The following is a 12855-nucleotide window of genomic DNA, read 5'->3' as shown; positions in this document are numbered from 1 at the left end:
CCCGCGCCGCCAATGGGAGGGGCGGACGCGAGGGAGACGAGACACCCCGCCCACGAGTGGCGGAGGGGAGGGAGAAGGCGGGGTGGGGGCGGGGCTTGTGGCGGGGCGGACTGGGGGTGGTGGCGGTGGCGACGTCTCCTCCTCCGGGCCTGGCGGGGCGGGGGTTGCGCGGGGTGGGCCTGGAGCGGTTCGGGCTAGCCTGAGTCCGGCGTGTTTGGCTTCGGTTGCGTTTGGTTCGCTGCTACGTGCCCGACGTGGCCGCTGGTGGCCCGCGCCCGGCCCGGCCCGGCCGGACAGGCGGCGGTTCCTGGCTGAGGGGCAGCCCGGCCCCGTGAGTCACTTCCCGGCAGCGGCTGGATTTTTCCATTGCCCGTAAAGGGCAGCCGGAGCGGTGGCTGGGGCGAAGGCAGCGGCTTAGAGGGGTCCGCCCTGGGGTGGGAGGGAGGGAGCTCCTCCACAGGTCGGTCCCCAAGAGGCGTGATGGGTGGAGCGGTGAGGGGTGATGCTCCAGGCCCGAGCAATAGACTGTCGGTAGAGATGGGAATCCAGACAAGGTTTATAAGTGCATATTAATTTGCATTTAAATGCCATAGTAAGGTTTCCAAATGCAGCAAATCTATCTACCAAGCATCTCCTTGTAACAGGGTAAAGCCTACAAGGAACAGGTGATAAACATCACAAGCACTGGTTTTGTTTCAACTTCAGTGGTCCTGTATGTGTGAACTATGTTATATGAGTCTGAAAATGTTTGCAAAATAAGCAGTCATATGCTTTAAAATATGTGTAGGAGCAGCTGATGAAAAAGGCACAAGAAATATGTTCTTAGAATCATAAAATAGTTTGGATTGGAAGGGACCTTCGAAGGTCATCTAGACCAACCCCCCGCAATGAGCAGGGACATCTTCAACTAGATCAGGTTGCTCAGAGCCCCGTCCAGCCTGGTCTGGAATGTCTCCAGAGATGGGGCATCTACCACCTCTCTGGGCAACCTGGGCCAGTGTTTCACCACCCTCAGTGTAAACAATTTCTTCCTCGTGTAGCCTGAATCTCCCATCCTTTCATTTAAAACTATTACCCCTTGTCCTATTGTAACAGGGCCTGCTGAGAAGTCTGTTGAGTTGCTTGACTGTAGGGGTCTGGTAGCGTTTCATGCACTCAAGAACTAGATAACTGTCTGGTGAAAGTGGATATCATTCCTTACTTGAAAGCAATCCTCACAAACCAATCCAAACTGCTGCAGCATAACTTCTCTCAAGTGATCACTTACTGGTAAGAGAAAGAATGCTTATGAAAAGACATCATAGTGTAATTTCCTTTTTCTGTGTCAGATAATATTAATGGTCTGTTGTGTGAGAAGGAATAGAGGAAAGAACATAATGCATCCAGGAGAACAAAAATCAAATTTCCTGGAGCAAGAAGCCTGATTGCTGAACAGCATTACATTCACATGCAAAATAGTTTTGTTTTTATTTTCTCCAGATGTAAATAAATAAACCTTTTTATTATCTCCAGATGTAAATAAGCAAACCTTTTTATTATCTTCAGATGTAAATAAAGGAAATAGGGCAAGGTAAAAAATCAATGCAGACACAATCTTCAGGAGTATCTTTTATTTAAATAAATTCCCAGTTTTATTAGCACATAAGTGATTTCAGCAAGTTACTATAAAAATACTGTCTTGCTGGAAAGCGATGCTGGCTTCTGTCAGTCGTGGCTTCTGTGTACAGGCAGTAAAGCTGACTGACATTCATCTTTCAGGCCGAATAGAAGGAGGAGGAAGGACTGGGATCAGATTAAGGTTGCCAGAGACAATGGAAATCGATGCTCACAAGCACGAGTTGCTTGCAAGGCCCAGCAGACTGAGGTTTTCCTGGTAACTGGTAGCAAACACATCTGCTGAGACACAGGGCTGTGTGCAAGGCTGTCATGAAAACCGTTCACAAAAAACCTTCACGTTCTTGTAGCTTTTTACTGTCTCCTGAAAAGCAGGTTCACTGTACATTCTTTATAAATATACGGGATTATACTGAAGAATACATCTGGTTTGTATTTTTCAGTTCTCCTTTGAGTAGATATCAGCTATATTTTATTGGTTAAAAGGGCATTTTCTGCATGGGTGATTTGACATCAATCTTAACTCAAGTGTATTATTATACTGAACACTGTGATGTAAATATAGGCTGTCTTCCAGTGAGAATGAGAGCTAAAGCTTTGAAAAGAGCTACAGGAGAGAAACCCTGTAAGAAATCCATGCACTGAAAGCACCCGACAGTGCAACTGTGAGCATTGTTCTTCTAACAGAGGGCACAGCAAAGGGTAAGACACCGCCTGAAGGTCAGTTCTGTCAGACCGTGTTTCTCCAAGGTCCTCTGCTGTGGTGCAGAGTCAGAAGATGCACCACATCTCAGTAGGCTCACACTCACAGTAGGCTACGACAAGTAACGGTTGTATTCCATCATTTCTGTTTTCCTTCCACTCATGTGGAACCTGTGATTACTGATTTTCTTGTATGAGAAGTCCTGTACCTTCCAAAACTTCAGCTACCAGTACTTAATTAAATTAAAAGACCAGTCTGGCTGAGAACAGGAAGTTCTGCCAGAGCCACCTAAAGTGTCACATTTCACTGTCCCCATCTTTCTTAAAAGCCCCCTTTAAGTACTGAAAGGCTGCAATAAGTTCTCCCTGGAGACTCCTCTTCTCCAGGCTGAACAACCCCAACTCTCTCAGCTTGGCCTCATAGGAGAGGTGTTGCAGCCCTCTGATCACAGTACTAGCTTGTGAGCTGATCATAGAATCACAGAATTGGGAAGAAAACCTTTTGCTTACAAAGAAAAGTGGAGATCATAATTGGGACTCCGCTAAGAAGAAAGATGACGAAGTAACTTTTGCGAAATGCCCTACCTGGATGAGTAGGAACAGAAATTAACATTAAAAAATAGAGTGAAGGCAGGGGAAGTGGAATGCAATTAGTAGTTATTTAAGATAATGACAGACAGAATGTGAACAGGGCTGCTGGACAGTAGAGGGTAAAGCCACTGCTTATGAAGTTAATAGGTTTTTCAGAGGCCGTAGTTACAAAAGCCAATACCTCTCTCTCCCAAAAGTCTGTTTACTGGATATATGGTATAACTGTGTTAAGAATTTAAAAAAAAAAAGAAAAAAAAAAAGCAGAAGTGCTCATTTTAAACACAAGCTGGTGGCAGACCAGGGAAATTCCGGAGGAAGGCAGAACTGGTAAGGCTATGTCAAAATTTAAAAAGTGAAAATGAGAGCCATGTAATTGTAAACTACCTAGATTAATCTGAGTCCTTGGCAAGCCTCGTTTAAACAATCATGCCAATGTTTTCAAATACAAAAGGCCAGTTCAGCTATGGTCAGGTCTGTATTTACTTAATGGGATGTATAAAGGATGAAACTTCCCACCAGAGTAACTTGCTATTCTGTTTTGCAGCAGAAGACGGGGAAGTCAGTGGCACTGTAGGTTCCCTCAGAATCTGCTCTGAGGGAGAACAATGTGCAAGCTGATCCCTGCTGAGATCTTGCAGAGTGCTGACTGCAGGTCAGTCCCAGCAGTAATAATACAAGAAAGGGTTTGTACTTACTGGCTGATTAGCCAGTGAATTTTCCATGAAGTCCTATTGCGGGAACAAGAATATGGAAGGTAGCTTGGGTGCTAATGATGTTCCTCAGGGACATGCTAAAGCAGACTTGTTTCCGTACTACTGGGCTGCAGGTAAGCAATGGTAATTGCATGGGTGAGGACAGGAATGAGCTTCTCTGAGCAAAACTAGTCTGCTTTGCATCATGGAAAATGTACTTGATGAACTATGCATCTTCATCCAAATTGTCATGGGCATAACAGCAACCAGCCTGTTGGCAGACCGACTCTTTGGTAATGATAATTGCCTGTTGTGTGTAGGCTTGTACAACCTCCTGTACAGGCACAGACTCACCGGGGCAGTCACACCTTCAGCTTGGGGAGGAGCAGATGATGACAAGAAGAAAAGTAATGATGCAAAACAATGTCTAACAATTAAATGAAGCATTTTAATACTATGTGTGCCAGTCAACAAAATCTAATGGAAAAACAGGTCTTGTCGGAGAAACCTGAAGTGAGATTGCAGGCTTGGCTGTTAGAGGAAAATGACATAGTTGTATTCATTTTTTAAGGTGTTTGACTTAGCAACACATGTTAATATTCAGAAAAAAAATTATAATGCCATAAACCACAGATTCAGTGCACCAAGAACTGTATGAGCGGTTCAAAGTAGCTGTCAGTGTGACAATTGTCTTTGAAAACTGATGTTTCTTTTGGGGCTCCATTTGTTTCCTAAATGGCCTGGAAAGTAAACGTAAAATCAGTGCTAATCAAACTTGAAGTGATGTAGCACTCTCAGTGTGATAAACAGTGACAGGAATAAGGCAGCCAAGAAAAACTACACAAAAAGCCATCTCCTGAAAAGTAGGAACATTGTAAAGGATATAAGAGTGGCAACTCTTAGGTAGCATAAAGAATGTGAGAGTCAAAGCCTAACAAGTATCTCAGTAGATGACTGCAGCAAAAAAGCTGAGGTAATTCCTGGATATGCAATAAAGAAGTAATGAAGAGATGATTTTGTCTCAGTGTATAGCATTGATAAAACTGATATTGGAGTGTGGTACATAGTTTAAAAATAGGGTAGAGAGCAGTAAAGGGCTCACTTTGGTCAGCTTACCAATGCTGTAGCAGAGACAGGCACAAATAAAGAACTCATAGCAGGAATCCAAAGCCAGACAAATTCAGATTCAAAATGAAACACAAGTTTAAAAACCAAGACAAACTGCAAAGTGAAACAAATGATTCCTCATTTTCTGGCAGCTTTGCATGAGGGTTGATGGGGAGTCTGATTGCATAACTGGCCAGATATAGGTTGTATTATATTCCAGGCAGTCACCAGGCCCGGTTCACAGGAGACTGACCATCTCTGCCAGCTCTGAAACTTAATAATAATTTTTGGATAATATAATTTATTTTTTCAATATTGTGTTAATCATATTTATTGATGAAAAAAAAGCCAGTCAGAATTATTAATGGCCCAAATGAGAATCACATCTCACTAAAATGTAGTGCATTCACCTAAGACTTCTAAAATTTGGAGGAAAACTTGCATTCTAAACATGGATCTAAGTGGAGCAATCCTAGGACTACATTGTATGGTTTAAATTGAAGCAGGTTATCCTAAAGCAATGTTCAAAACAAGTAAAAAAAATGGATAAGCCATTTTTAATATCATATCATCATTGATATGAAACTTATTGCTCCAGTCTTAAAATATTTTAATTTCATAGATTATTTCTTTGCAAAGTGTTTATTAAAGTGCTTTGCAGTACAGATAATGACAATGAGCACGTAAACAAATAATAACAATTACATGCTCAACTGTATAAAGGGCAAGTGACTGGACACCAGGATTATCAGGTGAAGTCTTAAAGAAAGGGCTTTCATTTCTACTGATTGAACTAATAAAATAGAATCAGCCAGACTATTCCTTCCCCTTATCATTTCTTCCCGTAGAAATTTCTAATCTAAAGGCAGTTTTTCTTTTAATTACACTAAGTAACTCAGCTTCAAGAAAGTCACATGGACACAATGAGGAAAAAATAAAAAGTATAGTTTATCAAGGCAACTGCATATTACTGCCAGAAGAAGATATTGCATAAACCAAATCATCATTTTACTGCTTCGACCAGTTAAGTCTTTTCTTTTAAAATGCAAAACCTCTTGTTGTTAGAAGTTGAGAGTTGTAGCGATAGCAATACAAGTCTCATTTTCTGTATAGAAAAGTGCGTAAATATGACTCCTTTCCCCCCAGGCCTGAAGCAGCTGATGCTTCTGAGCAGGATGAGGGGTTGGGGGTTTTAAACCAGTCATGTCAGTTCTGCAGAAAACAAAACCTCCTCTGCTAAGTGAGGAGATGATTAACATGAGAATTCCTGCTGGGTTCCAGGTTGCCCGACGAGATTAGGATTACGTTTTTGAGAACCACATTGTAACAAGAGACAACACTGCTGAGTTTCTGGCCAAAATCCTCCACCTGCCCGTGAGTGAGAGCACCACACCGGGTTGCTGCTGCATTGTACCCCAGAGGAGGCTGCGAGCCTGCGGTGGGTCAGACAGCCTCTGCAGAGCAAGCAGAGCGGTGTGTGTACACTGTGTGCCTGGATATATAGAGAGATACGTGTGTTTATGTAATTTTATGTGTGTTTATGTAATTTTATATGTGTATATGAAAGGTGAGATTAAGGGTAAGATTAAGCTCATTATAGTCATTCAAATAACAACATATGACTCTTCAAGTGGGAGCTCCTTTGGAAAGCCATTATTTATATTAAGCGGTTTCTTAGTTAATTGGTAAAAACCATCCCCCTTGGCAGGTTTGCACATCCAGCCATCAGACATTTTGTCACTGTAAAGCACAATGTCCTTCAGGGGAGGCCCTTTGGATGGTTCCCACACCCTCCCTCTGCAGCACTGTGGGTGCCTGTGGCATCAATATTGAAAAGGAGATGACTGATTCTTAGGTAATGCATTTCATTAGACATTCCCTGACTGTTTGTCATCTTTGATCTGTGCAAAATACACGTACTTCACCAGCAGATAAAATGAGCAGACATCACTGAAGCACGGTGAAAGGAAGCTACAGCACAACCTCCAGTGCAGAAAAGTCGAGGAGAAAGAAATGCACAATGCTGTAAACTTTTAAATCACCAGAACACTTATGAGTGAAACAGACAGCAGTAACCCAGCATGCAAGTCATATAGAAGTGCTAACCTTTGCTCTTTGCACTGTACCTCATAGGATCTTTCATTGCAAAACCTCATAGATTTCATCAGTATCAGACTTGTCCCTATAAATGGCAGAATAAATTCAGCATCAAGGAACCATCCAAGATCTCTTGATTCTATATCACATTTACCTGGGTCCTCACATCTATACAACCAAATTGCCCTAGGTTACACCAGTGTGACAGGTTACATCTTCTGCCCGCTCCCTCTGTGTAAATTATACAAGAGAACCCTTGGTTATAGAAGGCTGCACCGTGTAAGAGAATACGGTGCTCTTCTGTACAAGGGCATTTCTCTGCTGCCTCTTTGCAGCCTGGGTGTGTGAGGGACAGGTATATTCAGGCAGCCAGCTTTAGGCTCCTGCCTTCAGGTGCTGCAGGACCTGGGATTGTTGTACCTGAGACCTGTAGGCTTCACTGGTAGTTCATAATGGAAAAAGACAATTCACAACACCTAAGATAATCTTCCGATCTGAATTGCCCTCTGGAAGAGTGAAAAAAGGGCTCCTCATGCATGAACAGACCTTCTTAATGGCCCTGACCAGTCTTGCCCAGGACCCCCCTACCAACACCCTCTACCTGTGGCTCAGGAGCGCAGCCCCAGCCTGAGCACCCAGACCTTGTCCAAGCCATGCCATGGGTGTGCCTGTACCTTGCTCTGTGCCCTGCTGTCCTCACCAACTGGTCTTGCTGGATGGACTTGAGACTTGAGGGTAGATTGGCTTGCCAGTCTACAGTCCTGTCTGATGATCTGTGGACAGATGTTGGAGCCTGCTCCCCAGTCCTGCCTCTGGTCCCATCTCCTGATGTTTCCCACTGGACTCCCAGGGCACTGGCTAAGGAACTTGGCCCACAAAGCTCCAAGGAAGCTCCCAGGAAGGTAACATAACCTGTTTGCAACAATCAGAAGAGTTCAAATAATTCATAGAAGCAAATAATTCACAGGGCAGAGTGAGATTGCCCCCCTGGTGCTCACAGTTCAGCCTGGTAGAAGTCAACCCAGACGTGCTGTCCCAGTCCTACCTCAGGAGTTACTGTAAAGCATTCAGACAGTCTTCTCAGCAAGCAGAATTAAATGTGCAGAGCACACAGACCTGTAGCAATAATGGAAATATGGCTTAAATTCTTCCAGAGCTGTTCTTGCAACGTTAATACCATAGCAGAGCTTTGCTGAGGGAAATCACTTTGGAAATCCTACTGTATTTAGTAATTGTCGCAGCTGAGACGGACAAACAACATAGACCAAGTTCTTCCAGGATGAAAGTAGTAGATGCCATTTATTGCCACAAGTGCATTTTTATACAGTTTTACCAATGCATGTGTCTCTTCACTATTGGTTACAAGTTACAGCAGTAACACCTCATTGGCTAATTTTGCTATCATCAATGTTACTCTTCTACTTCCTTCTCTCTCACGGGTACATCCCTTCTTTCTCATGGGTACACCTTAATATCTCCAGATACTCCTTTACTCCCATCTTTCTCACAGGTAGGCCTTAATATCTTCAAGGCTAATTTCTGTTCCCATGCCCTCCATCAGGGAACCCACAGACCCACAATAGTCCCACAAGTAATCCTGCATTTTTTATCAGGAAATCACTTCTGTTCACCATCAAAGGCCTGCAAGTTGTTTTGAGTCGGAACACTTAAGGCTGCTTAGGTATTTTTGTGTCTGACTAAATTTTAAATATAACACTGTTAGCAGATGAAGAAACTATGTGTACCTAATGGCAAATTCAAGGCAAATAAATGCTTCCTTTGATATTAAACTGTGCTTCTGTCAACAGGTAGCTGCTGATAACTCTTGTTCTTTGTAAAATATTTTGTTGGCTTTTTTTCTCATGCAAAACAGAGGACAGGATGAGCTAAGGTAGCAGGGCAGTACATTTGCATAGCTGTATAAAAAAAACCACACGAGATTTGTCAGATGTTAAGTCCTAGATTGCTGCTTATCGTTACATTTACTTTGCTGCAGCCTGGTGATGTGATCCCGTGCGGTGCAAGTGAAAGTGGGTGGAATGTAGCTACACCACTCCATAGAGCTCTCCTGGCACCGGCCGAATTCAGGAACCAACGCTGCAGAGAGGACAGATCTCTTGCAACCTAGCACAAAAAGGCACTTTCTGGTGTCTGGGGGTGCCAGTGTTTTCAGTGGGATATAAAACTGGAGTATTGATCACCTTTGTTGTTCAATTAGTTGTTGAGACTTTCTATAAGACTCTGTAATTGCATAATAATGTCATTTGTCTGCCATGTGATTAGTGTGTGGTTAAATGGCTACGTTATGCACCAATAACTCCCACCAATATTGATGAGAATGTTTTCACTCACAAATTAGGCACACTGTTTTGAGAGGCACTGCTTATTCAGATACATTTCTAGGCTTGTCTAAGTGGTCAGTTCACAAAGTTCACAGACCATCTAGCCCAAACATATTGTTGCTGTTAACCAGCCTCACCTCCTGTCTAATTTGATTATAACGTCTCCCTGACTAATTCTCATCTGAATTAGACCTTATCTTTTAGGCAAATAATATTGGCTTCAGCTTTCTATCTGAGTAATTTTAGCTATTCTCTAAATGCCCACTTCACCTGAAGAACTTTCAGTTTGTTTTCAACCTGGATTGCTTTAGTACTGTATAATTTAAAGGAGTTTTACTACACCTGGTTTCTGGGTACAGCAATTTTAAATAGCCTATCCATATTAATTTCTTTAAAACCTCCTTTGAAGACTACTGAAGACTGCTTTTTTTGGGGCTGAAAATAAGCACCCAGGTAGGGATGATCTGAACTGATGGCAGTAATAATGCAATCATTTTTAATTAGTTACTTTATGTTTGAAGATTAAGCATAATTTATCAACTATAAAACTGATTAACTTAATCCTGCAGCTGTGCATGCACTTAATGAGCTTTATTTGCATGAGCAGGGTCCATCTGCTAGCGGTGAATGCAGAGGAGCGCACTGACTGCAGTTCAGAGAGGCTGTTCAGAGTCTGCTTAACTTTAAACAACTCTAGCATGGCCATCAATTACTAACGCTTCAGTGGAAATACTCTTATGCATAAAATTGTGTGCTTGCAAATTGTGCTGACCAGTATCTCTCTGTTCTCTATTTAGCAGGGTCAGACGCTGATGAACTTGAGCTGTACTGGAGTGCCTGATACCGCCAACCTTGGCAAAACTACAACAAGGTTATCGACTGTGCAAAGATTTGTACAAACCCTGTGCTGAAAACAGGGCACAGGAAAATAACCCTGCTGAAATCTTCGATCGGGCTGTGACACTTCAAATTAAGGCTGCTCTGGCATAGTAGAAATAAAAAGTGCTCTCATTACAAGGAGTCTTTACAAAAATTACTAAGCAGACCACTTTTTACTGAAAACAGAACAATAAAAGTGCGGGTGGTTTGACAAAGCTAATTTACTTTCCAGCTTTTCAGCTTTCCTATTTGAAAAACAACGGGAAGCAGCCTATTCTGGGTGCTCTTTGGTAGAAATGTAAAATAATCCTGATGTGGATGTGTCCCTGTTGTGTCCTGATATGGTCTCACATAGGACTGATGCTTCAATTCTGGGGGAAGATGCTGAGCTGATATTTTTTTTAGGCTTGCCTTCAAATCTAAAGGTGTCACTTTGCTTTAAACTCTTGCACCTTCGCACTCCTCTGCCTCCTTAGTGCAGAAGTGGAGCTCAGCTTTCTGCAGCTTTCAGCCCTAGCTGTCAGCTTTTGTCGGTTTACATTTCACTTTTCCCTAAACCTGGATGGGACGAGAGAAATTATAGGCCCTAGAGGACATCGAATAGTATTTTTATATGACTATTTGCACTAGCAAAGAAAAAATAACTGCACAAAACAGATCAGCTCTGTGCCATGCACTGAAGAGTAAACACTAACTTTGTATCTGCTGCTGTGAAAAGAGCCACTGTTCTGTGGTTCCTCTGATTCATGAGGATCAGAGAGGAGCTATGGACTCCAGCCCGGGAGTTGAAGCGGTTAAATAGAGAAAGAGATAAAGGAAACTGGAATGAAGGAAACTGGATTCCTCAGATAATGGCAGGGAAAAAAAAAAACAACCAGGAGAGGATATTTAACAATTAAAATAATACTTAAATTATTACAATTGCAAAGAACTAGGGACAACAGCCCTAAAATGCCATACATGCAGGTGTTCTGTGATGACATGGGTGTAGACCGCTATATATACATCACTATCACAGTCCTTTTTCTTTTGCCTTCTAGCTTAAATACCAACGTAGAGCTGCTGTATGCACACACAGGCTGCTGTATGTGTACACAGACATAATTTAAGGGAATTTAAGTGAGATTTAACAGTAATTTTCAATAACTTTAACTCCTTTTAAATTAAAAAAAAAGTGCTTTTGACCTTACATTTTTTATGTTTGCTTCTTCACAAAAAGTATGAGCAACCTTAAAATTTTCTCCTGGTAACAGTGTGAAGAAAAACACTGATCTAAAATGTTCTACCACTTTCATATAAACCAAATCATTATTAAAAAAAGCTTTTTAAAAAGTTGGATTTTAAGTTCAGCAAATGGCTAGACCTCAAGAGAACACTCTTGACAGTTTTAATTTTTGAAAATCAGAGATGTCGAAAAGCAGTCATTATAGCATTGCTTATTAAATCTAGTAGAATTTTGCTGTTACACTATGTACAAATGTCAGCAGCGGTTAAGTGTTAACACCTCTCATTCTTCAGGACAATGCTTAAATGCATAAACACGTGCCTGCTGGAATTCAGATTGCCATTAAATGATTTGTTGATTTGCATTCCTTAACATCACACAAGCTGTTGCATTAGTACATTTGTCCTTCTCAGTTTGACCACTTAGGAAATTCTTAAGCACTTGCTTTTCTCCTGTAGCAGATAATGGTTTGGTACCACTGGTAATTTAGTTTTTAGCATAAGTATTAAGTGGGTACATGGAAGGTTTACTTTTTTCAATAGGAACAGTATTCTCAATACTCTCAAGAAAATAGAGGGTAACAACACTGCCCTGTCACAGTGAAAACATAGCCAAGAATGCAGGTAAAAAATCAAGGATACAACATCTCTTTCACTTTAAATGTGCCAAATATCAGGAGTAAAATTTAACTCATTGACTATGAAAATACTGAAATTTTCTAACAAAGAGTAATTTGTGGCAAAAATCACTAGCTAGGGGCTGGAGAACATTTGAATTAAGCCCTTGTGTCTTTTGTGAATTTAGACTTTTTTTCTCCTTCTGAAATGCTCTAAGAAGCTCACTTAAGCCAGGCATTATGCAAAGCCTGTGTTCCTGCCTTTGCACAGAGGGCGGGAGGCAGGAGAACAGTTTGCCTGTATACGATTTAAGAGTATAAGTTAATGTACTTCAGCACATTGTGATCAAGCTAGAGCTTGCATCCTAGTGCAAAAACACCTACAAGAAAGAATTGGGCAAAGTATTTTCAAAACTACACATGGGTTTATCCTTGCTTCTGTCCTCTTGGCTTTGTTATACCTTAAGAATGAATACAGTTGCTCACATGGAAGAATAAGTGAAGGCAGATTGCCAGTTTACCATTGTGGGAAAACAAAAACATATAGTTAAAGACTGGCTTCACTAGAGGTAATAAGAGAAATAGGAAAGCCATCTAAGCTCAACATCTAGATTACACTCTTATTTCAGGCGAGTTCTGAACCTAAGTGAATTGTATGTTAATCCACTCCTAAGCAAATCTATCTGAATATAAGCGATGTATTAAAAATCTTTAAGCAACCCAGTGTGAGAATATTTGTGTTCCTTTCACTTCAAACTCTGAAGTACAATAAATTAAACTATGCTTCCATTTTTTGTCTTGTGATAATGTCTTTGTACACTTTTTTCTTTTTTTAAAAATTTTCTGGCATAGCTTTGCACAGGTTGTCAACTATAGAGCCTCTTGGACAGACATGGCTGAGTGCAATGGCAGATGCTGACACCCGTTTCTTCATTTTCCTATGGCACCTACCAAAAGACACAGGGCTTCCAGAATTCCAGAAGCGAATTA

At 41.6% G+C, this 12855-nt stretch overlaps 1 long non-coding RNA gene across 3 annotated transcripts; it reads left to right on the top strand.

The window, feature by feature from the left end:
- Positions 1-119: 119 nt before the first annotated feature.
- On the top strand, positions 120-12655 carry LOC110355737 (uncharacterized). 3 transcript variants are annotated; one of them, XR_010467935.1, is made up of 4 exons: positions 120-1269; positions 3452-3559; positions 5988-6144; positions 9943-12655. It is a non-coding gene; the product is annotated as an uncharacterized LOC110355737 (long non-coding RNA). The 3 variants fall into 3 exon arrangements; XR_010467932.1 differs by having other exon boundaries at positions 120-3559; XR_010467934.1 differs by having other exon boundaries at positions 120-3733.
- The last annotated feature ends 200 nt before the right edge of the window (positions 12656-12855 follow it).

The sequence above is a fragment of the Columba livia genome, chromosome 1, assembly GCF_036013475.1.
Source record: "Columba livia isolate bColLiv1 breed racing homer chromosome 1, bColLiv1.pat.W.v2, whole genome shotgun sequence".
Lineage (NCBI taxonomy): Eukaryota > Metazoa > Chordata > Aves > Columbiformes > Columbidae > Columba > Columba livia.
This window is presented reverse-complemented; position numbering and strand designations above follow the sequence as displayed.